Below are 26,675 nucleotides of genomic sequence, written 5' to 3' on the forward strand. Positions count from 1 at the left end.
ATATGCATATTTCATTTCCAGCCATATACAGCTGCTTATTGACAATTTTTTGAAAATTTTGGCATACCTGTTAAATAAATACTGACGTTTGATAATCGCAGAGCCTTCAAGACTGCGGTGTTGGTTACGAACGTGCCATTTTTTTTCTCTCTCTCTCTCGTCATTACTGATTTAAGGGAAATTCCAGTAAATTCAACGCTAATGTGTGTGAAGGTTCCAGGAAGTGGTGAAAACAATTACAGACACTTGCGCAACTTTTTTTTTTTTTTTTTTTTACAGAAATCACTGTAACAATGAGTAAATATCGCTTGGAAATAACTGTGACCAAAAAAAAAAAAACACAAGCGAGGTTCATATGCCCGCATCTAACAGTAACGACGAGGCCAGAAATGTACCCAAATGTAATTGAATAAATGAAATGAAGTAAAATTACACAAAACAGCATCAAAAGATACCCAATTGTAATGAAATAAAAGTATTTTTATTGAATCTAATATCAATGATTTAATTGTAACGAAATAAATCAAAGGAAAGAACTGAAATGTGTGGAAATGTTACCTAACTGTACATATTAATGTATTAATGTATTTTAATTGAATCTAATATCAATGATTGAATTGTAACGAAATAAATCAAAGTAAAGAACTGAAATGTGTGGAAATGTTACCTAACTGTAAATATTAATGTATTTTAATTGAATCTAATATAAACGATTGAATTGTAAAGAAATAAATCAGAGGAAAGAACTGTAAATGTGTGTAAATGTTACCTAACTGTAAATATTAATGTGAAATAACCGAAATAATCTGAAACGATAGAAATGGAACTGAGAAAGTTTATGTTTTCGAAGACGTCATTTGACCCAACCGCTGGTAAACTCGGCCGATAAAAACGTCACCGGGGAGGAGTTCGAAGGGAGCTAAGTTTCTGACGGCGTGGTTTCGGGACTTGACCATCGCCAATACGAGGCATCCCCCAACATCCCCCTCCGCCACCGGAAGCAGGGCCATTGTCGGGAGGCCGAAGGAACCGGAAGAGAATGGACGGGAGAGAGTCCTCGCAGATACAATGGACAACACTTGATTACTCCCGAGCCATGGCCATCGGGAATCCCCGCGTCTGATGAGATTTGTCCTCCTCACAAAGCCCCTTTCCCCAACAACCCGTTACCGCGGCCTTCCCGCACGCCCCCCCCCCTCCCCAAAGACCAAGAACCGGAGAGAAACCTAAATGCCATATGACGATTACCATTTCCAGAACCCAGTCCAACGCATGCTTTTAACATGGCCACAAACACGATCGTTTAACCTCAGATGTCTTCTCCACGGCGCAAGGTTTTAAACATACCAGAATCTCGGAACAACTTTGTTAATAAGAACTTAACAAAATTCATTGCTCCCCAAGTCAAATAGCTTTAAGAGGCCACTCCAGTGTTTCAGGGGCACTACGCAACCCGCGTTAACCTCATAAGATTCAATGCTATTTTTATTTTGCTTATAACTAATTAACTAATATAGATTTTGAAATGATGCTTGCTTGATATGTAAGACAACGATGCTCTTATCAAAGCCCCATTCTTCAAAAACGTGCATAAATTATGTTTTTATACTAATCTTTACTAATATGCATAAGTGTATTGTCTAGGTTTGAACCATAATTTATGCACGATTTTGAAGAAAGGGGCTTTGATAAGAGCATCGTTGTCTTACATATCAAGCAAGCATCATTTCTAAATCTATATTAGTTAATAAGTTATAAGCAAAATGAATATAGCATTGAGTCTTATGAGGTTAACGCGGGTTGCGTAGTGCCCCTGAAACAATGGAGTGGCCTCTTAAGTGCAGAGTTCGGATACGTCAGATCGCATGCCTAGGATCTGCACACAACTTTAATAGAACACAGCTTGTCACAGAATACTTGCAACGTTCTAAATGGCTTAAAATGGTAAACAGGAAATTTCTCCATCTCTCTCAGCAAATAACAAAATTTAAAGTTTACGAGAATTCTGAAATACCTAGTCAAAAAGCTAATACAACAGATATTTCATTACGGTATCCTCACCAGGGACAAAAATTAAATTGAAGAGTTTCTGCGCATAGGAGTACACACTTTACTGTAAATTAATTATGTACCTAGCCAGCAAACTGTTAAATGACTTACCAAAAATTAAAGTCTAAACAAAATTTTTAAAGCTCTGTTCCAGAAGTGCAATTTGATTACAATTTATATAGATTTTATAGTTGATTTAAATATTTAGTTTTTGTTTGTATTGTCGCGGGATTAAATTAAGTTATTAATTTTTTTTTTTTGTTCTCAATCTGGTAATTAGACCCTTTCTGACGAGTTGACTGCTGTCAAGGAGGGTAGGGATGCAGCAGATGGTTGGGAACCGCCCGAAACCCTTCTTCACACGCTGTCAACTCGTCAGTTCTGGCGGTGGCCAATAGACGCCTGTGCCGCTGTCGTTCTCACCCCCCACCAGTAGACTCCGCACCAGACACAACTGGGCAGACGGTCACCTAGCAGAATCTGCCGAGGTCGTTGCGCCTGTCTGTTTCAACGTGGAGCAGTTCGTCTTTTAGTCACGCGATGTGAGGTACGAGGTGTGAGGAACACAGCGGTACAGTCTTGGAGGGAAGTGGCAAGAAAATGCTACGCCGATCATACATATATATTTGGTACTTACGTATTAACGCCACTGCAGCTATCTTTAAATATTGTGGATGGTTGGTTGGGTTAATATAGCTACATTAAAAAAAACTATTAAATATTTATTATGGTTGCTGAGGAATTGCCAATTTAAGATGTGGCTATCCTGACAACCAAAAGTCCACATGATTTCACAGTATTTTTAATGTTGTTATACCAACCCAACCAACCGTCCACAATATTTAAAGGTAGCTGCGGTGGCGTCATAGGCGTGCCTATACAGGGGGGGGGGGCAGGTGGGCCATGGCCCCCCCTAATGTAATCACTCAGATCGGCATTTTCTCTAATGCGTTCGTTAATATTCGTATATTCCTGGCACTGTGACACTAGAACTGTTTTTCAGTATTGCAGCGTGCTAATTAACAATATTTTTAAACATTTTATCGTTCTGGAAATACAGCCGCCTTAGTTTATTTAAAACACGTCCCTTAAAATGGCCAAGCAAAAAAAAAAATTAATAGGTTTGTTCTGTTGTCTGAATTGTTGTGTTTGCATTCACAAAAAAAGAAGTTCATTTCAAGGTAAGTAGATCTGGACCAAGCTATTGGAAAATTCGAGGGGGATGAATGTGTAAGTAGTACCCTTTAAACATTGCCTATGTAAAAAAACATATTTTCAAGATTGTTAAAATTATACGGATATAAATATTAACTAGTAAACATATCTCGTTGATACTGCACAAAAATATAAACACGGAAATGAGTGAATGTATTTAGGCTATTTAACATTCTAAATTCAGCTTCTGATTTAAAAATTTAGCAGTGCCCCCCATCCCCCCCTAAAGGAAATGTCTGGGCACGCCTATGGGTGGCGTTAATACGTAAGTACCTTTTTTTTTTGCTTCTCTTCCTGCAGGAGATATAAGTGATACAACAAGTGATCCTGCCTCCTCGGTTCTAGCGCCGTGCTGACCTCCCGAAGGAAGGGAAGTTAACTCCACGAGTTGCCTGGAGTGAAGCCAGGCCAAAGAGAGTCTTCACGCGGCAGTCAACTATAGTTGATAAGAGTCAACGAGGCTACTCAAGTTGAAACAACCGAAAGGGAACTCAGTTTTAATACAACTTCTTGGACATACCCCCACTGCAGTTTTGCACTGTTTGTAGCGGGGAAAAAATATTCACGAAATAAAAAATTGGTTGTCTGTAAAGTCGGTTTACGGAAGATAGTTTAACGCGACAACGTCATAACAAAACATAGAAGACATGATTGCATACTCATGAATAAAATTGAATCATTTTTATTGAATTATCACTATTTTATATGGATACAAAGAAGGGGTGAAATGAAATCTACAATTTAATTGATAAATTTACTTTCATTTGCACTCATTAATTCAAATATGTTTATTACTTTAACGAAGACATTATTTTAACTATAACTTTTATACATGTTTGCTATTTAACTTCTTCCAATATGTGTTATTCTGTTAAGGAAAGGACGATGATAGGAAAAGTATGAAATGAATGGGAGAGTTTCAAGTTTAATGCGCCTCGAAAAAGTCAAATCGATGGTTGTTCCAATCGAGTGGAAGAGAGAGAGATGCGGCGCAAGCGTACAATGAGCGTAACGGGACAATGCGAGTAACGGGACAATGAGTCATCCTTTTTCGTGCGTACAGCCGGCGTTCATCGATTTATTAGACGTTGTCAAGTCAAAAATTAGAAATGAAATTGAAAACATAAACCCACAGAAAAAGAAAAGACTGAATCAGCTGATGTCAAACAGATAAACCAAACTATGAACCTAAACGGGTACTTTTTAAGCTAAGATTTGTTTTGCTAACCAACTGCAAGCCAGAGTGATAGCCACTCCATAAGATAATACCTCAATGGGGACACACATCACAAATTTTTATACAGAGTGAACAAAATCAACACTCAAACATCCACTCTACTCATGACACTATTTAAACTACAGCGAATCACCTTTTTTTAATTTTTATCTTTTTTGAGACCAGATGCAAGTACAATTTATTTTTGTACTCGACAAAATAAAACGTTATTTTGCTGTTGCGAATTTTTTTTTTTTCCGCTAATTAATACCGCGAGTAGACAAAATTAATATTTCTTTGCCTAGTCAAATGCGCAGTTCTGTGGCAAACACAAAAAAAAACGTTTAGTCGATAAAGAACCAATCAAATATTTTGTAATTATAAAAATAAAATCTTTTCGGTGTGTCAACGACATGGTTTATTAGTGTGAGAGAAATATAACTATAACTTAAAAATATATTAATATTGAAATTTTAAAATTATTTTCCTTTTAACACAAGATATTTCTTACATTGTACGACCAAATATTATACATTTTGTGATATATTTCGTGATGGGGTCCAGAATTATTTTTTCAACTAACAAACCTGCAGTAATCTAAGGAATAAGTCACCAAGGATACTTCTATCGTTAGTGCTGTTCGCATAAAAAACATACGTCTAACACAAAAAAAAATTTAATACTAGCCCTGCTAAATATTTATTAAGTAACTAAAATAAAATGTCCCACTAGAGTATTTTGGTGACGAATACCGTAACTAGACCCTAGAGAATCAACATAATGAACTGGTTTTATTAAAACGTACCAGTAAGGCAGTGAGGTCTTTATATATTTATATATATATATATTATATTTATAAGATTGTAAAAAACAGTGTGGGTTTTATACGTACATAATGTACCCGAATTCAACAGACGAAATTTATCTGCAGGTTCAATAACGAAAATTTAAGTCGAAAGCTTTAATATACATTTACGACCTATGTTCTAAAGGGTTTCCCAATGCTGGTATAGGCATTTTACTAGTTCACAGCAAACAATAGAGAAAAGCAGGTAATATCGGACATCCAGTGTGTGTAAATTTATATTTAAAAAAATTGGTTGTCTGTAAAGTCGGTTTACGGACGATAGTTTAACGTGACAACGTCATAACAAAACATTGATGAAATGATTGCATACTATTATAAATAAAATTGAATCATTTTTATTGCATTATCAATATTTTGTATGGATAAAAAGAAGGAGTAAAATGAAATCTACAATTTAATTGATAAATTTACTTTTATTTACACTCATTAATTCAAATGTTTTTATTACTTTAACGAAGAGATTATTTTAACTCTAACTTTTATACATGTTTGCTATTTAACTTCTTCCAATCTGTGTTATTCTGTTAAGGATAGGACGACGATAGGAAAAGTAGGAAACGAATGGGAGTGTTTCAAGTTTAATGTGCCTCGAAAAAGTTAAATCGATGGTTGTTCCAATCGAGTGGAACAGAGATAGATGCGGAGCAAGCTTACAATGAGTGTAACGGGACACAGAGTAACGGGACAATGTGCGTTACGGGACACTTTTTCGTGCGTGAAGCCAGCGTTCATCGATTGATTAGACGTTGTCACGTCAAAAAAAAAAAAAAAAAACAATTCTCACAGCCATTGCAAAACTTGTCTGTCTCAAAATGATTTTCATTGAAATAATTTAATTTGAATAATAAAAACTATTTTACATACTTACATATTTTTTTTCGCGACTAACCTACAGCAGAAGTCTACCGGTCGCATTCTGACGCGCCCTGTATATTCCCACATACACTCCACCTCGACTAGTGGACAAGAAGAAAGCAAAAAGTAAAAAAAGAATGGCGGGTATTTCAAGAACAATGCGAGAGAAATAACTGGCTAGTGAGAAGGGGTAAAAAAAAAAAAAAAAAAAAAAACGAAGAGACAAAAGACAATATAAAAGAGAAATGGTTGCAGGGAGACTTGACAACACACGATAAAACCTGGTACACGACTGTAAATAGATGTGTGGCCTCGGACAAGGAGGAAGAAAAAAGTGTAATAAATGTTCAGAGGCGAAGATTACAGTAGGAAACTAGAAAGTTTTAGAAGTATCATGACCCAGTGGCCATTCCGAGGACAAAGAAAGAGTCCCAACTTTAAACAGTAATACACGTGTCGCTTAAAACAAGAGCCCAGATTAAGGTTTTATATTTCGACCTTTAGGATTCATTTGTTAGTATTCTTTTGAATGATGTAAAAATGTAAGTACTAGTGGCATGCATGAACTTATGAAATTATTCAAATCGTGTCGGAAAACAATTTTAACGTATTAAAAAAGAAAACAATTTATTGGAATTAGGTAATCAGTGGCAAATATGATAATCTTGATTTATTGCGTAGTTTAGAATAATAATTTCGTACATGGTTTTAAATTTGAGTTTCATAGAAGAAGAAAAAAGTACCCTAAATAGGATTTTTTTAAATTAGTAAATATAAGCTTAAATGAAGGATTATTTAATTAATTGTTACTTTTTAAGGGATATTAACTACGTAATTCAGGTGGATTTAATTGAATTTTGCGTTGGATCTTGGCGTTAATGCGGTAAATGAACTTCCATTTTGGTCCAATTTATGTTTAATCGCTATTAACTTTACATTCTTGGTTCTGTTTCACAACATGAAAGCAATGCATGATAAAAACGAGCTTTTTTAATTGCCCATTACGAAATTTATATATATATATATATATATATATATATATATATATATATTACACACACAAGCGCACGCACACACACACACACAAAAGTAGAGGCAATAGTATTTACTTATTGTTTGGTCTGATTTGCGAGGAGGTTTATAAAATGAGGCAATGATATTACGGTAACTGTACTACTGAATGCTGATGGTTTACTTGAAATCCTATGTTAAATTACAAAAACCTAGAGTAGTGTGAGAAATAGCTTGACAGGATTTTTTTTTATTGTTACAGGCACCAAACATTTTCCTTTTTCTCCACAATAAACTAATGTGCAACTGATATATTTAAAAACAAAATATGGTAAAAACTCAGATAAAAAAAAGTATTTCAGGTTCCTCTTACTGGGGTTCAAAGGAGGAACAAATATGCATTATCAGGAAACTCATTAACTTCGGAAAAGAAAATTCTGTAACATTTTTAATCAATTTACACTTAAAGGAACTCAACATGAAATGTGTATTTAAAAAAGTAAAGCAATCAAAATAACTTTATGCAGCACTATTTTATTTTTCTCTCGCTCCTATTATTTTGCGCTTCAAAGAACGGGATTGAGTTCATTCCAACAACAGTAAATTAAGTTTCTGTACACACGAATAATTTTTTTTAATCTTTTCTGGAACGTGATACTGTGCTTTTTTTTATCATTTTCGAATTGTCCTGTTCAGTTTACAAGTAAACATGGAAATTGGTGATTTTAAAAAATAAAGCTGAAGGTATTCTTCTGTATCATATTTCTATCAAATTAAAATTTTTCCCTGTACAGATCCCATTAAAGAGTGGCTTGCTACTATCAGGATGGCAAACGCAACTGATTTAACCATAAATAACATCGACAAAAACATAAATTTGAAGTACACTGTAAAACAAGGGAGACAAACTCAAGCCATCACATCTTAACAAGACTAAACATAACATAAAACTGCCATCTTAAAAACGAATCATTACACATAAATTACAAATTACTTAAATACAATGCCGTTAAACGCAATTGATACAATCTAACATTCACTGCAAATAACCTTAATTTTCCCAGGTTTCTTCGTTAAGCATAATTAAATGGAAACAAAATGAAATATTACTATTATTTCCTTGCAAAAACCAAATACGTATTCTTGGCTATCAAAAATTACTTCAAGATTGCTGTATTATTACCGAACATACGTTGAGTAATATCAATTAGAGTTCGTAAAGACATTAATGTTCGTAAAAACATTAAAGAATCCCTACTGATTGGCCGGAGAGTGACATAGAGTACACATAACTATGAAATTCCATCCCTTAGGGAGTGAAAAATGGATAACTTCAGTTTTATAAAAGAAATTCATAGGAAGTACTTAGTATACACAGAAACAGTGAGTTTCTGTCATTTCTCTATGTCCGCCACACGGTTATATAGTAAGGTATGGCAACTTCATATCCTCCTCCTTGCCAAAACCCATCCGCGCTCGAGGCTGCTAGCGAACTAAAAGCGGTAATAACAATTTAGTTTGGAACTTCGTCGACAGATGGCGTTGCCTTGAATTTGTAACGCGCTATCGGTTGGTGCGTCCGTCACGTCTTGCCTAGGGGTTACCTGTTATCCCATGAAATGAAGCTGAAGATTGTCGTCCAGGTTTTGCTGATGCGTAACCTTGATGCACCGAGATTGTGCAACCAACGGGACTTTAAAATCAAAATTTCCTGTTCTTCAAGTGTATGTCCTACGGACTTGAAACTCGGTAGTGATTGTCCTTATATTATGACGTGTTCAGCCCGGGCAACTAGTAAATAATAATGATCATAATCTGACAGTATTACACAATGATGATTTGAATAAAATAATAAAACACAGAGTATCTGTGGAGGCTAACACGCGACAAAATGCAATTCGTAAGCTGATTTTTTTTTCAAGTACCCTTCTCAAACGAAAAGTTAATGGGTCAACCAGCCAAGCCACTTATACGTCGGATTTTCTCCGGATTTATTTCCGACGGATACAAACTAAAAAAAAAAAGAATAAAAAAGAACGCGATCCAGTGATTGGAGGAAGAAAAAAACATAAATGCAATGAAAGGAGAGATAACAACAACAAAAATACCGGCCGCGCACAGGTGGGCAGTACAAAAGGAAAACACAGACAGTCATGAAAGGCAAATAACGTAGGAAGCGGCGCGAAATGAAAATACAAAAAATAGGGGGGGGGGGGGGTGAAAGGCGAAATTGGGAACAAACGCCACGCATGAAAATTCATGTCGACAGAACTTCCAGCTATCTGGTGCGATTTTTTTCCAAGTGCGCAGTCCCGGAATAGAGGTTTTTTTTTTCTCTCTCCTACCTTCCTTTTTCTTCTCTTATTTTTTTCCCTCCCTCCCTCCCTCCCTCCTCCAATCAGGAGATCGGGCACAGCGCAAGGGAAGTTAAGAGAGTGAGGTACACAAGCGAAAACCTCGCCACGATAGGGTGCTTGTGGGATTGCTGATGATGGAGGCCTCCTCTATGTGTTGTTATACCGGAACCCGTCCCCACTTGCAAATTAAGATAACTTTGCTGCCTTCACCCCCCCCCCCCCCCCACACACACACACCACCCACCAACCCCTCCCCCCCCCCCCAATCCCAACCCAACCCACGGTAAACAACCACTTCGCAACCCCAGCAGACAACACTCTAGGGTCGGAAACGCCTGTGTCGGAATATTCAGCAACACGGAATCCTGTGCTTCAACCCCCCCCCCCCCCCCCCCACACCCGCACGAAAATTCTCGAACCTGCAAAACAATCGTGTTATTCCTTAGCAAACAAAATATATTTAAAGCGGTTATGCATTTTAATTATATTTGCCATTCGATCATGAATAATATAATACATTCAATAGGAATAGAATTGGCAACAGATTTGTCCATGGAACGAAAAAAAAAACTATATAAAATTACGTGAATCAGAGTTTTAGAAATTAAATAATAGAAAATAGTTATGGTAAAAAAAAAATCTCAAATTTAGAAGTCTTTCGGTTCCTATTCCCTTACACCCATTTTTTTTCTTCTTAAAAGCGACCAATAAAGTTACGTAGTTGAGTTTCTAAGGCAAAAATGTAAATACATGTTTTATGCAGATGAAATTTTAATAACATGATATGGCTCAAGACGATTACAATATTGAATACAGACCATCAGTAGAAATAAATTCATTTTCGTCACAAAGATGTATGGCTGCAAATAGTACGGGATCTTGCATAATATAATAAATGCTTAACTGTTTTTAATTTTATTTTATGTTTTTTTAAAAGAAAATTAATGAAATATTTAGTTGTTATAGGGGCTTTTTTGAGTAATTAAAATCATTTTACAGCCTTATTGATTTTTTCAAGGTTTTTTTTCTTTTTGCTTTTTTGAAATTAAAATTCTTTGTGCTTGGTGAAGGAAAAATGTCAAGGTCAAATTTCAATGCAACGTTTTCATGAAACAAGGACAGAGAATATGTAACTGGCTAAAGAGATATAAATATATCACTATGCGATATACTTTGCTAGGCTCGTTTTCGTTCTCCTCTTTGTGCGATGATTCGTCTCCAGCCCCCCCCCCCCAAAAAAAAAGTAATAAAAACGAGAGAGAGATGAACGAAAGAATAAGACTGTATGCGCATGCGCTTGTTTCAGGAAATTGATTTATGTATCCTACACAGTCAACTGCGGGTGTCTGGAATTGTTTTGTTTGTTACCAGCACGCTCGCGTTCCTCCTCGTTCAACCAGCAGCGTAGAGAGCGGTAATGAGACAGTTTTTTTGCATTTCCCGCATATTCAGCGCTACCTGTTATGAATTTAATTTTTTCTTTCGAAGGTTCAGCGTGTTCCAAATGGCAAAATTATTTAAAAAAAAAAATATATATATAACAAAAAAAACAGTAACAATCAGAAATGTGATATTTTAGCTATAATTTTTTTTTCATTTTAATTTTTTAAATACGTACTTTCCTTGAATAATATTAATACTATAAGTTTTTTGAATTGTATTGTTGCTCTTTCTCTCTTTCTCTCTTTCTCTCTCTTTCTCTCTTTTTCTCTCTCTTTCTCTCTTTCTCTTTCTTTTTCTCTCTTTCTCTCTCTCTTTCTCTCTCTCTCTTTCTGCCATTTAACCCCTATGATATACTTACGAGTCGAGGTTTGAACTGCCAAAGAAGTTCCACTTATCACGTGTACTGAGTTACGCGCGCTCCTTTTTTTTTTTTTTTACCATACGCTGTATTAACTATTTCTGTACATTCAGGTCTCCTTAATGAAAATATCTAGCCGACAAAACAAACTTATATCGAATTCTGCCAAGTCGTTCAGATTCGATATAAATATATATAAATATATATATAAATATATATATATAAATAAAAATATATAAATAAAAATATATAAATTAATCTATAAATTAATACATAAATAAATATATATAAAAATAAATCTATAAATTAATACATAAATAAATATACATATAAATAGATAAATATATATTTATATGAATATATATACATAAAATATATATAAATCAATATAAATAAATATATATAAATATATATAAATATATATAAATATATATAAATAAATATAAATATATATAAATAAATATATATACATAAATAAATATATATAAATATATATAATTCACCATTCATGCACGGTGCGACCATTCATATCCTCTTAAAATGAGCGACGATGTATTCTAGGAACACAATTCAAAGGTCAACAATTTTTAAAGTAGGTTAACACTTTCAATAAGAGATGAAGTATTGAAAAAAAAAATTTGCCTGATAACTTGACCGGATGAAATAAAGGCATATATTTGTATTGAATAAACTCATTTTTAAAGGTGATTTAAAAAAAAGTGTTTTAAAAAACGCTTAAATTCCAGGTGTGATTCAAACTTAAAGACCCTGAGAAAAATTTGTCAATAATAGAGTTTAAACTGAATTAAAAATAATATATATTTACTGATCTTTTCTAAAGACATTTCAAATTAGAAATATTAAATACTCCCAATTCTACCTGAATAATTACAGGTTTTTTTATAAGGAACTCTGTGCTTTGGCCTTAAAAATTACATCGGAAAATTTCAAGTAATAATGTGAATACGACCACTTGCACGTTTTTGGCATAATACTTTGTACCTGATAAACACTATTTAATAAATTGATATTATATGAGGTTTTTTTTTTCCCACGCGTTAAGAGAAATGGCCAATGTGTAGGTTTTGAATTAAATTAGATAATTCACTAAGATAATTATGTATAAACTTTTTAATAGTTATGAAAGAAAAATTATATCATATGAAATATAAAACTAGCAATATTAATCGGTTGTGAATTCTTAAAAGTTATATCATTACCCCCCTTAAAAAAATTAACAGTTTTTATAAACTAGTGGAAAATTTGTTTTTAAAGATGTTGATACACGAAAGTAGTTTTGTTTATCTAGTATTTTATTTTTACAAATATGTAATTTTTTTATATATTGAAATTATAGTTTATATATAATGGAACATTTATTATTATATCAATAAATTTTGAAACATCTAATATTAAGATCATAGCACATCAAATTAACGCATATTCAGCTACGCATTATAATCCACATAAATATCAAACGTACTGTATAGCGTCAGCACCGCCATCTTTCCTAACGGCGATGAACTAAAATCTCGCGCTCGCTACGGCTGCCAGAGCCATCTATGCGGTTAAGGTCAAACCACTCACACGACAATCGATTTTACATGTACTATAGCGCCAGCGGCCTGAAACATTATTCGACAGCAGTTGCTAAATCTGTCACCAAAGTAAATATAGTTATTAGAGCCGGACACTACAATAAATAGACTTGATTACAAATGTGATTGTTTCTCGGTTACTCACATAACTTCTTGAAAACCTCTATCGTGCCACCAGTACTACAGCCGTGCTGTGAACATTTTAATTTACAAATTTTAAATAAATCAAATAATTAACCTTTTATTTTTTATTTATATATATTTTTTAAAAATTTTAATCGGTTACTAAATTAACAGTATTTCTGTACCAGTGGCGCAGGCAGTTTTATTATAGACTGAAGTCGGTAGTCGGGATATTAGGAATAGAATCAATTTAACAAGCACATATTTGTTACTAACGGCTTTTACATTTTGGGATGTGATAATGTTTTTTTTTTACATTTAAGTTTTAGGATGTTTGGTAAAAAAAAATATAAAAAAAAGTACATACGTTTTAAAAACTGTTTAATAACAACCAAATCGTCATTTGAAACAAATATAACAGAATTTTTTTCCGAAATGCTAAATCTTTAAAGCAAAATATTTATTCAATAATTGTTAAATAAGGTAGATTTTGAAGTACCTATTGCTTCTGGAAATGTTACGGAAACTTCTATAAACTTCTGGAACATTTCTCCAATATTCCAAATTGATCGATTAACATTTTCTTATATTCCATGCCACAAAACTGTTTTGAAAACGCAATGCATCTAGCACTGAAAAACATATAAAGAATTTCATATTATGCCTACCTACTAATGTGTTTGTGCATTTTTGACCTTCAAACACTATTTTTCATACCGTGCACTAATAAGTGGTCACGCAAAAATAACATAATATGAAGATGGTGAAATGTGAAAGTATTTGAACTCCTGAAGAGGTCAGACCCTTTGAAAAATCAGAGCCCAGGAAAGGTAGGCCTAATGCAGCAGGGAAAAGGAAAAGAGTTTCTGCCATAGTGACAGATACCCCAGTAAAAAAAGCTCTAAAGGAAGAACAAAAATGTGCAAAAGAAAAGAAGGAGAAAGCATTGGATGGAAAAATGAAGTCACAGGCTAAGAAAGCACTTTATGGAGACGAAGATACGGGCAAAGCTAGAATGAAATCAAATAAATCAACTGCAGCAGGCCTTAAACGCAATAAGAAACCCCTGTTTTTACGGTAAATAGTTCGTTTCATCAATAAATTGATTCAGTATGATGTTTAGGATAATATTTAGGATTTTTGCAATAAATTATTGAGTGTCTTCTAAAAAAATGTTCTGATTATTTTTCTGTCTTTGAGCCATTTTTTTTTCCACTCCTTGCAGTAATGTATGGTTACATAAATATTTACTTTAGACAAAAAATTGACAATATTTAGAAAGTTAAACAAAAAATAATTATGGCTTCGATAGTGTACATGGTACGGAAGTTTATTTTTTTTTTTAATTCCCACGTGAGGATTTTTTCAACCCCTTGCAGTATAATAATAAAAAAAATGTTTTGGACCAAAGTTATGGATCATTTTTAGAAGATTTATAATTTTTTTCATTTTTAAAGGTTTTACCATGAATAAGAACGAATTTAATAGTGTACCTACATGTTATAGAAATTGAGTTTTTTTTTTTAAATATTTATACCCTTGTTATTTTCAACCCCTTCGGCAATCGTTTGTCTTACCAAAAATTGTTTAACAAACATTTTTGTTTATAATTATAAGATGGACAAATATTTCTGATTTGACGGTGTGTCTACTAAGGAAGATATGAATTTTTCTGTCTTCCACGTCATTTTTTTTTTTCCACCACTTGCAGTTATGGTTGGTCGTATCAAAAATGTATTCAAAAGGTTTTTGGTATTACTCCTGCGAGACATAATACGTTCAAACGATGCTATATTTGCCATATAATGAGGTTATAGCGATTTTTTCTGTTTATCAAAAGACCTTCCCCGATTTTTAGCCCGTTGGTGAGATTATGCCGATTAAAGAACTCGGTCGAGATTTTTATTACTATATTTTATGTATCAGTTTGAAAATGTCCATATAAAATGTAATATAAATAAATATGGTATGCATATACCAACTTTTGAGTTGACTATGGTTTCGGGGTCTGTGGAACATAAAGCGAAAAATTATATTAACATTTTCCTGAAGTGGCACCATGGCAACGGCCTTTCTTCGAAATATACGTAAGAATCTACAAATTAAACAAAATAGAACTAGTAATGCGTAGAGATTAACCCCCAAAAAGTATATATTTTTTTTTAAATATGGAATTGTGTTAAAGATAAAGTAAATTACATTTAATGTATGTATATACATACAATCATAGAGGTAAATGTCTACATTGTCTTTCTTTCAGCGTCCAGATAGCAAACCTTAATGGTCAAATAAAAAAAAAAAAGTGGAAAGCTCATAACTATGTATGAACTTGTTTTTTTTTTTTTTTAAGTTGTTTTTCTTCCTACTATATGGGATACGGAAGGATGAATTTTGCTTCATTAAAATTAACTCAGTTTTTTTACATCCCGTAGGAGTGGAATCAAAAAAATTTAAAATTGCTATTTTTTTATCTATAGGATTATTTAAATCCGGTATCTTAAATCTTGATTTACTACTAAGGATTTGACTTTTTTAAAAAAAATATTTTACCCATTTTCGTTCCCTTAGTTTTTAAGTAAGTCAAATATCTTTCTGAAAGAAAAAAAAAACAGGTTACATTGAAATATGTTCATTGGCGTGTTTTGCCGGAAGAAACCAACAAAAAAAAGTTTTTTTTAATTTAGATTATTTGATGGTGTTAAAAATGTAAAAAAAAAAAAAAATCATACTAATAGGTACACTCTTTTCTTCATAGCGTAGTTAAAAACAATATAAAAATTTGCCAGTCAAGATGGCGGAGTATGATACCGGTAAAAAAAAAATCGAACATAAAATATTTTATTTCACATATCCCTTTTCGCTCTACTCTAGACTCGCCTATCATATACACAATTATATATATACATGTACACACACACATTACACACAGCGTATGGACCAATCAAAAAAGCAGATGCATACATGCTTGAATTCTACTTTGCTGGCGACTGAACACGCAAGAATAGTCATTCCTCTGGCCTTATTTGCTCGTGTATGCACCAGTTTATTTTGTCAGCTTCGAAAAAAATTTGCGTGTAGTATCAAATGTACCTTCAGCTACGTGTCCAATTGAGGATTTCAAATAAACGATAGGAAAAAAAATTAATATAAAATTTCAAATACATTAACAAACCAAATATTTGAGTCCATAAAAGATTTTAAATTATTTTTGTGTGCAGAGCTGAAAAAAAAAATGCTTTCATATAGTAAATTACTTGCGGTTGGATGAACTGTATTTATTCTGCTGGTCATAATCAAACAAAAGCTTCCGCTACGGATACAAAAAAAATTATAAAATAAATAACTAAGTGTACTCTCAACGAACGCACTACGGGGGAATATTTTGTTCGAGGGGAGAATTTTGACTGCATGGTTGGAACACTGCGAAATTAAGGCCGGTCCTTACCCACCTAGTTGAGTACCGTAACTGCATTTCCACTAAATTATTTCTGTTTTAAGGAAATAACCAACCGTCTTGTGTATGACCTTTGCTCATTATGTTTTGCTGGGAATTTCGCCGCTAAATATATACTATAGCTATACTTAATGTGATGTTTTATTTTTTTTTAAAGATACATACCTGATAAAAGTACATTTATGAAGTTCCAATTTTTTTTTTTTAATTTTTCTCAAATATACATATATAAAGTGTTATTATTTTAAGAAATAGTAACTTTACTATTTACAAAAATGTTTTTTTTGTTCTGCTTCCGAGAACGTTATTTTCATAAAAAAAATTATTTTCAAAGATCAAAATCCTGTCCAAAACACACAAAAAAAATTACAAAAATTTTAATTTGCAAACTTTTCTAGATATCCGTACGTCGTTCTTCACTCGTTGGTTAAATTTGTTAAAGAGATCTTAAAATGTTGGTAGTAAAAATACTCATTAACTTCATTGTAGGCTGGAAGTTCCTTGTAAATATATGATATATATTAATAAATATATTACATAATAACAAATATAATAGATTTTATGTTAATATATATTATAGGTTAATAAGTACCTTCATTTTAGGTTGATATGCTGTGTGTGTGATGTTGCAAATATGCCACGAAAACAACGGTAGACAGTCGTCGAAATAAAGCTTTAATTTTAAAATAAATTTTTATTAATTTTAACTGGTTAAATATCAGAATGTGTGTCGCTTTGAAAATCAGTGAAGTACTGAGATCCACATACATTTTTTCTCAATGTAATATCAAGATGTAACGAAGGCAATGAATAGCGAGTGGATAAAATTTCTCATGTAAAAAACGTCGTCAGCATCCAGACATTTTATTTTCTCGCAGGACATTTATTTTTCAGAAATTAAAATACATTTCACTAAGAGGGATACCGAATAAACGTACGAATTCCCTATAGCAACGTAGTCACTTTGCCATTTCTATAATGCCACGGAAGCGGACACGATCACGTAGTTAAAAACGGATATCAGAGACACGAATCCGTAGGGATTATCTCAGCTCTTTGATTGGTTTACGTTATTCCGTGGCGACCAACGACCTAGAGATATATAGACTGCTAATGGGAGGCCATCTTTGATTCCAATTGAATTTGACAGAATGGTGGGCAAACAGTGCTTTGTTAGCAGACGACGTACGTTGACAGCAGAAAAGTGGCAGTGTACTAAGTGAATTATGTAATATTACGGAATGAATTATGTTCATTATGTAAAATTACGTGACACAACTAAAACTCGTAATGAACGAATACGACTACAATAATAACGAACCCACACAAATCATTTAAAAGTGGTCATTATTCCATTGCAGTCGATTATTTTTAATTAATAGTACTTAGTGATGAGATAAATTCCATGTACTGTATCAAATTACATACACGAAATACATATATAATAGGTTCAATAACTGATCTACATATTGGTCACAAATGTTGGGTCGAAGAAGGGTTAGCTATTTTCTAGAGCATTTAATGTCGTACCTACACATCGCATTACGATTAAACTGTATTTAAAATTATATTTCACTCGATCCATCTTTAAGTATTACCCGTTAAAACTGTAAAATTGCGAAAAACCTACATTTTTAGGAAATTTACTAGCAACTTGCATCTTTCTCCCATAAGAACCAATGCTTTTACAGCTATGTTTTGCCCACCATTCTGTCAAATCAACTCTCTGTCTCTTTCGCTCGGATTGTAGTTCACCAGTATGCCGTCGACAGCAGCAATTGGCGCTGAAAGCAGTGTGACAAGCAGTCTATATATCTCTATGTAGTTGGTGGCGACCAATAGAAGCTGAGTGTTTATCCGCTGTGGTACCCATTTTTAAATATTTTTTATTTTTATTTTACGTTTTAAATACGTAGAAAAAATGTTTCAAGGACAAGAATATATAGTGTTCTATCAGTTTGTGGTTTATTTTTTGATACATGTTAAATCACTACCACGTTATTTGATCTTGTATCACAAGATTTTTTTTTTTAAACTATAATAATTTTTAGTAACCATGATTCCGTTTTATCGGTTGCAATTTATCACGTTTCCTTGCACTGGCGGAAGTGACGCAGACAGATGCAGAAACGTAAATGTATTGCGGTTCCGTGATCCGTTTCCGTTCTTACGTTTCTGCGTCGCTGTGGAGCGGGTCTTACCGGAAATTAATAACAGATCTATCACGTGTCATTTGCATTGTTTGAAAAAAAAAAATAGAGATATTTTGGAGTTAAAAGATTGTTTTTATATCCGAGGCGAATGAAATAAATAAATGGGAATGATATAATACTCTCTTCACCCGCGCCAACTAGTTCAGTCTTTTCCCGACAGATGGCGCCACCATACAGCGCAGAAGAGGTACGCGCATGCTAGTTACAAATTTATACACCAGGTAGCGTGAATGCTACGAACGTGCGTTAGCAAGGTACTTTGTTAAAAATTTCAAAAACTACCGAGGCCTGACCCATAAAATATTCTTCATGAATCCCAGACATGCCAGAAACGCTAGGAAAAATTGTTCTTGTATCAGTAAAGATACAATTTCAGTGTCAGTGTTACACTTTCGTAGAAACTTTATACTTTAAGACCTTTTTCTAACTATGTTCAGTAGGCTATTTGACAGTAGTTTCATACTATCATGTTATTTATTTTAAGGATAGGGTTTAAGTGTATTTTTAGAATTTTATAACCTATTTTATATTATTTTTAAGTTGTACCATTAAATATAATTATTTTTAATACATAATTAATCACGCTTAATGGTTGTAACCATATTTAATTAAATTCAAACTTTATTATTGATAGTGTAGTTCAAATCTAAACAATTGAAGGTGACAATATGCTTTATCTTTGAGGTGATTTAAAACAATTGCTAAGATCAAATGACCAAAAACTGAGATCTTAAAATTTGTTTTGTCTGCATTAACTGTTTTGAATATCAATTTATCCGATAACATACATTTTAGATGAATAGAAATATCCATATGCAAAATAAAATACACCTACTTTGTGTCGGTTAGATACACAAACCACTTTAATGTTCGAGAATGTAAAAAATAATTAATGAAAATCATCATCTATAGATAAATTGAATTTATTTACGGTTAGCTTTGGAATTATTTTCACACAAGAATGGCGGAGTAACAAAAAAAATCACTCGTATTGTGTAAGTTAGCCACTGAGTGTTAGCAATAAATTTAATAAATTATACCGAGAAAAAATGAATAAATACTTTTACAGATGCCGTCATTAATGTTTTTTTTTTGTAAAATCATTGATTTGTTGAAACATGAAATAATTTAAATGATAACTGATAACATTTTGTAATGCACTTCAACAGCGATAAAATTAAATGAACCATTGTTTTGGTCGATCAATTATTGGGAATGTAACATGAATGAACTGCAGTTCTATAATAAAAATTTTTGGCCAGAAATATTTCATCCACACTGGCACAAGCAGCAAGAAATTTAAAAATAATAAGAAATTTTCATGGTAACCGCTTACAATGTCCCCATTAAGCGATTAGAAAACTTTACAGTGATAACAGTTTGTCAAACCATAACGGCTAAATGATTCTTTTACATTTCGTATTCTTTAACACTGTTCTGTTACAAAAAGAGCTTAAAATTTAAATTAACTAAATTATATAAATTATAATGAAATAATTAACTTGTTTTAACAAAAGTAATTAATTACATATTTATTCTTGTACCCCTTCAAAAATAAGCCAATTACTGTATAATAAACAAATAACATCTTAACATCACCACATTGTTACCAAAATTCTATAATTTCTGATAACATATTTCACAGTTGTCAGGCGTTAAGTATATCGTGTTATAAGTTTAGAATAGTCAGGAGATAGAATCTAGGGATACTAGTCTATACAATGTTTTAATGTAACATGATAAAATGCCAGGTATTCTAACTATATACAAGTAAAAATATTACAATAATGATATTTTACAAGGTTGGCTCAAATCCAAGCTCACTAATTTAAAAGATTTATTTGAAGCGGACGTTTCCGCCGTCTTGTTTTCGCACACCATCCGCGCCTACATATTTATGAGCACACAGTGACATATGGGTACAATAACAAACACCTGAAAAAAGTAGAACTTTTTATCTTCGAAATGGATGATACAAATACAAATGTTAACACTAAGAGGATTCTTAAATCGATAAATTTAATATCTTTTACCGTAACCCAGTTTCCTTTTTGATTTTAAACTAATAAAAAATTGCGAGCGAGACTTCAGTACTCGCAAGAGTATTTACTAACCTCGGAAACGAGCCATTTCATGTGTTCTCGTGTTGCAAATAAACTTATAATACGAAACACGGACACGAAATTTAACGTCTAATTCTTTAAATATTATTTACTTTTATAACGCCGAGCTTCATAATATAAGGCAATTGTGCTTTCAACTACATTTCTCGACTCGAATCACAAGTTAGTTTCTGCACCCGCCGCTAGAATTCGCTGCCGGAGCAGCTACGTCGAATACTGAATAATTCAATTTGCAGAGCGGAGGGTTAAACAACATAATGAAACTGATCCAATAAGACTTGAAAAAAATACTAAACCTTGGCTTTGGTCCTGATTTATCGACAAGGAATTTGATTTAAATACTGTCCATCTTTTTGAAATTCTCTAAAACTTTAATTCTATAAAGTTTTCCTTTGACACAGCAACGTGGCTGTTTCACATTTCCGTTCCATTCGCATAAAAAAAAATTAATATTATGTTTCCACTGTTACCTTAAAAAATTTCACCTTTATAGAAATGGTTAACTTTGTTGATTTTAGCAAAAAAATGTTTGGACATCATCATGCTTAGATAATGAAGTTTTCCTGTCTTCCACACAAACTACAGCGGCGACAAATTTGATCTAATTATCGGCAATCCGGCATGACACTTGTATCGGGGAGTTTGCCTACACGGTCGAATCTACACACGTTCATTAAGCGCAACATCGCCTTATGGGCCAGTTCCACCATTCTGCCATTCCATCTGCGATCCAATGGTCTTAGCCCAAGAATGATCCATGGATCAGTCCTTTAAACGTTTCTCCAACGCGTGCTGGGACTACACGATCTTCTTTCGCGCGAAATATAGTTAATACTTTTCCAATCTGCAACAACAGGCAGCGGGCATTGTTGGAGAAAAGAAAAAGTCTTTGCATTTTCTATTGGGCGGGCTGGAACGATGTGAAGTCGCTACAATCGATTGTGACACCGGCGAGCAAATGGTTGATGCGACAGGCGCAAGATAGCAGCACATGTAGTTGTAGCCCAATATTTTCACATTTTAACTGAAAACACATTCTGATATTTAAACGTTAATACAAATCGAAGGATTCTGGAATATTAATAGGGTTTGAATTTTAAAAAAAATTACTATATTAAATATTAAAAATAATTAGGGCGAAATAAACATTAAAACTTTAAACTAAAATAAAAAGCATTTCAAAATTCAACATGTGGTTCTTTCACGTGACACTAAAATAAGTAAAAAAATTTGATACGTGTTATTATCTGAAATTTCGTTTCAATTACTCTTATATTACGTTTCATTAAAATAACCTGCCTGCATGAAGTCTGTGAAAATGCCGGCCATAACTGTTCGTGCAATGCCGATCCGAGATCACCGCCAGGAACCCACCCAAGATTCGGTTCACATCTAAAGCGCTCTTCACAATAGCGCGGCGCGGCGCGATCTGGCGACGCGATGAAGCGATAGCTCGCGATCTAACGCGAAGTCGCTGGCTGTATACTTCACAATGGCGCGACACGGCGCGATACGACTGGCGAAAAAAAAAGTTGAAACAGCCTGCTACCTGCCGGCGACATCTGATAACATATAAGTAAATATAAACAAACTTTGTGGATGTATTTTAAAATTTTCTCTTTTTTGTCTGGCATTGCATATGCAAGTGTACTGTAACTAAGCATCGGTGAAACGAGACATGAATAGAAATCAACATGCAGTAAATTTTCACAGGCGGAGAGTGTTGTTGTGTTTATTATTACTTGATAATAATAAAAATAATAACAGAAGATGGCACACAAGGCCCACAAATGCAAATAGATTGGGTCAAGGGGACTACCATAATCTTATCTCAGAAATGCGATTAGGAGACAGTGACAATTATTTCGTATTCATGAGGATGTCTCCTAATGAATTTGATGCGTTGCTGCATATTGTTGGTCCAATGATACAAAAAAAATTCTCACCGCCTACCATTGAGCCCAGCAGAAAGACTGTCGATGACAGTATGAATAAATATATATATATATATATATATATGTGTGTGTATGTGTGTGTGTGTATATATATATATATATATATATATGTGTGTGTGTATGTATATATATATACACACACGTTATATATATTCAATGATGACACTAAAGTATAACTTGCTAACTTGCGTGTCTAGTGTAGATATTGTGATTTTGTAAGTACAGACACTTCTTGTAATTGTTTTGAATTTGGCTGATTTTTTTTGTAAGGTACCTTGCATCAGGAAATTATTTTACATCAATATCACTTTCCAGATACCTATTGCCTTCTATTTCAATCGTTTATTTACTAACAATTGATATTCTTAAAATTCTCCGAATTATTGCTTGCGATTGGCTGTTTACTCTTATGTCATCAGCGATGTCGCCCGGCGCGGCAAGGCAGTCTTGTCGCTTGTGCTCACGTCGCGAGCTATCGCTCGCCGCAAGCGATGTTAACTCTGATTGGTTGGTATCGAACGATGTCACATCACTACGCGTCGCATCGCGCCGCGCCGCGCTATTGTGAAGAGGCCTTAAGTTCCCAATGATCTTCGCTCAAGGATCACGACACAAGAGGGGGAAACAGAAAATGTGGTTCGAACGATGATCAAAACCTGCTTTCGACTCGAGATCACACCTGAACTCTAAATGGTGCAGCTGGCTATCAGTGGTCGTCACGTGCCAACTTCTGGCTCTTCTGCGATACGTTTGGAAACATAACGACCATGACTGACTTGATGTAAGCTTTTGGACATACGCCATTACCAAGCACTTTTTCGTTCTCTTCTGTTTTGAAAAAAGTATTGTGTTTGTTTTGTATTTTCGTTCTGTCGTGTTTTTGTCTCGTTTCAACTGCTCTGCTGAATTTTTTTTGGGTTCAATATTTTTGTGCTGTCATCATTTGTGTTTTTTTTTCGTTCTCTTAGTCCATTTTTCTTTGTTTGTTGACCATATTCCTGTTATGGAATATTATGTGGTGTTTATATCCTGTTGACAACAGCAATTTTTTGCTTAATGTGTTTTTTGTCTTTTGGGTATTTTTTAGTATTCTTCTACAGAAAAAGTGCTTAGAAATGGCGTATGTCCAAAAACGTACATCAAGTAATGCACTCACATTGCACAAATATTTCAAATATAATGACTATGACTGAGGATTAATCACGCGTTTTCAATGCAAGGGTGTAGAAAAGGTTCTCGAATTATTCTTGAAGTGAGAAAGATTGGTCCAAATCATCGTTGCGGACATATATCATTGCTAGTTTGCGCGGTACGTCGTAGAGAAGACCCGAATATTGGACAGAGAAAGATGAATAAACAAAACAAACAATAAACAACCCATGATTAGCCGACGTCAAGTGTTAATTCTATGGAAGGAATTAAGTCGTAAACATATCACAGCAGAGACGTACAACGACGAAGCAGTTGCCATAAGAACCGTAAATACAGACGAAAAACCACGTTGGACTACACAGCGACAAAGAGAGAAACCCAACTATGATACTGCACTGATAATATGGACAACACATTAAACAGTTAGTTTGACAACACAAAACGACGACAGACCAGACAATCACAACTGGCTTCCTAGGACGAAGTTAAAGTAGTGTAGGTTTGTTTCATCCCGGATTACGTAGTAAATGCTTAAATTTCCCTGAAATTTTCAAGCGTTACGAAAATTCCGATCGCATGAGGGGAATAGTCAGGTGCGTGGTGGGATAACCGGTAGAGGAGGAGAGTGCGTCAGCGGCGACGCCACTCCAACGCATGCGCTAGCGGTCGAATGGGAAGACGACAAAAAAAGGGGGGAATAGGTACGTAGCGTAGCATGCTGTATGCTAGTTGTAACGGCCTGAAGGGGAGACGGCGGGGGAGAGGTAGAAAAAAAACGCAGCAGTTATGCTACAGAATGATCGTTAACACTGCTTGCTTGTGTTTATCCATTACTCAGTTTTCGTAACGGCTGACAATTGAAGCAAACATTATTTTTTAATATTATTTGAAGTATATTACAATTCATTTATTGGCGTGGAAAAGAGTTATTGATCTTTGCAGTTAACTTAATAAGTATCGTTTATTTTTACTAAGTATCGTTTATTTTTACGCGAATACTTGGATAGAAAAAAATACTAATTAATTTTACCTGGCATTTCAAAATTCTCAATTTTGTTACGCTTTTGACAGCCAAGAAACACGAAATGAGTTTTTGTGGTAGAAATGCAAACCATATCATGAAGTAACCAGTGGCACTGCTGTTAAACCTAAAAAGTTCCAGTTCTGAAATAAATTAAATTCTTTTTTTTGTACAACCCAAAAACGTTAAAAAATGTAACTTTGGCAGCTAATTAATGCAAAAAAGTATGCGCTGTATATATATTTTTCGTTTCGTGAAAGTTAAACAATTGAAAACGTCTACAAGTTCATCTGTAATTACTGTAAATATAAAATCATGACCTGAAATGGGAGGCACCCCCTTAAGAGCCTCCCTCACCCGGCGCTTCGGCCGACACTACGCGTCATCCCCTCCCCAACACACACACACACGTGAGCGCCTGTAAAGCGAGCAGGCCCGCAACACACGGCTGATCACCGGGTTGCCGTCCGCCCGCCCAGGCGCCACGCTTAATCACGCCCGCTCGTAATTCGCGACCGCCGCCGCTGATGAAATCAGGCACTCCAGAGGGTTCCAGAAGGGGTGTGCGTTGGAGGGGATGTTACGGAGGGGGAAGAGGGGGAAACCCCCCCCCCCCCGTCGAGGGATCAACTTCCCAATCGGCGACGGCGTGGGGGTGAACGCTAATGCAGACCGGCGTTTGAGGCCGGGCGCGCCCATTATGGCAGGGGACTTGCCGGTCGAAAATCCCTCCGCGAAGCGTTGCGAAACAATATCGCGTGTCGCGTACGCCACGAAGTATAACGGAAAGGGAGGGAGGGAGGGAGGTGGACGTTATGGTGATCAGTGGAATTTCGAGGCGGGACAGGGTGGTGTTGAGCTTGGGCTCACCGTTCACAAGCTGACAACATGTCCCCCCCCCCCACACACCCCCACCCCTGCACCTACACCTACACCTACACCTTTTTTTTATACGAAACCGCAATACACGTGGAGCAAAAACCGATCAGGTGCCTTCAGCTTGTTCAGTCACGTAGTCAGAATGGCAGCGAGTGCGCTAGCGACCAATCCCGGACGATTTTCACTGATAAACACAGGGGAGAAAGTGTCCTAATTATATATTATAACTTGAATATTACATAATATTTGCTGTAATGTCGGTATCATATATTTTTTTGACGTGATAACGGTCTTATAGATCGATGAACGCCGGCTGCACGCACGAAAAAAGCATGATTCACTGTAACGTTCCACCTGAGCCGAGCGTGCAAGCGAGAGCGCGGAACAAGCGATAGAGAGGCACGATCGGCCTAAGCGTTCGGCTTGTGACGCATCTATCTCTCTTCCACTCACGTTAATTATCGTCCGTAAACCGACTTTACAGACAACCCCATTTTTTTAATAAAAGAATTGTTTGTACTGGACAATCTACTATCTTAGTGTGTCATTAACCCCTAGATTTTATAGAGCTACACGCCATTGATCGCATTTGGAAGAAGTTCTTTTAATGTGTAGATTATTCTTTCTAAACAAGAGAAAAATATAATCTTAAACTATTAATAATAAACACACTCCGTGTGAGAGATTAGAGGGACGAATCACATTATTTTTAACTGTTTGGCTGAGGTCCAAAAAAATATGAGCCACGAAATTTTTTTTCCCAAACAGAAATTTCGTTAATGCTT

General features: G+C 34.6%; 1 protein-coding gene across 1 annotated transcript in view; it reads right to left on the bottom strand.

The window, feature by feature from the left end:
- The window catches only part of LOC134541381 (protein YIPF5-like), a 602,992-nt gene that overhangs the window by 97,190 nt on the left and 479,127 nt on the right, over window positions 1–26,675 (bottom strand). The window lies entirely within an intron of this gene.

This window comes from Bacillus rossius, chromosome 18 (genome assembly GCF_032445375.1).
Source record: "Bacillus rossius redtenbacheri isolate Brsri chromosome 18, Brsri_v3, whole genome shotgun sequence".
Classification (NCBI taxonomy): domain Eukaryota; kingdom Metazoa; phylum Arthropoda; class Insecta; order Phasmatodea; family Bacillidae; genus Bacillus; species Bacillus rossius.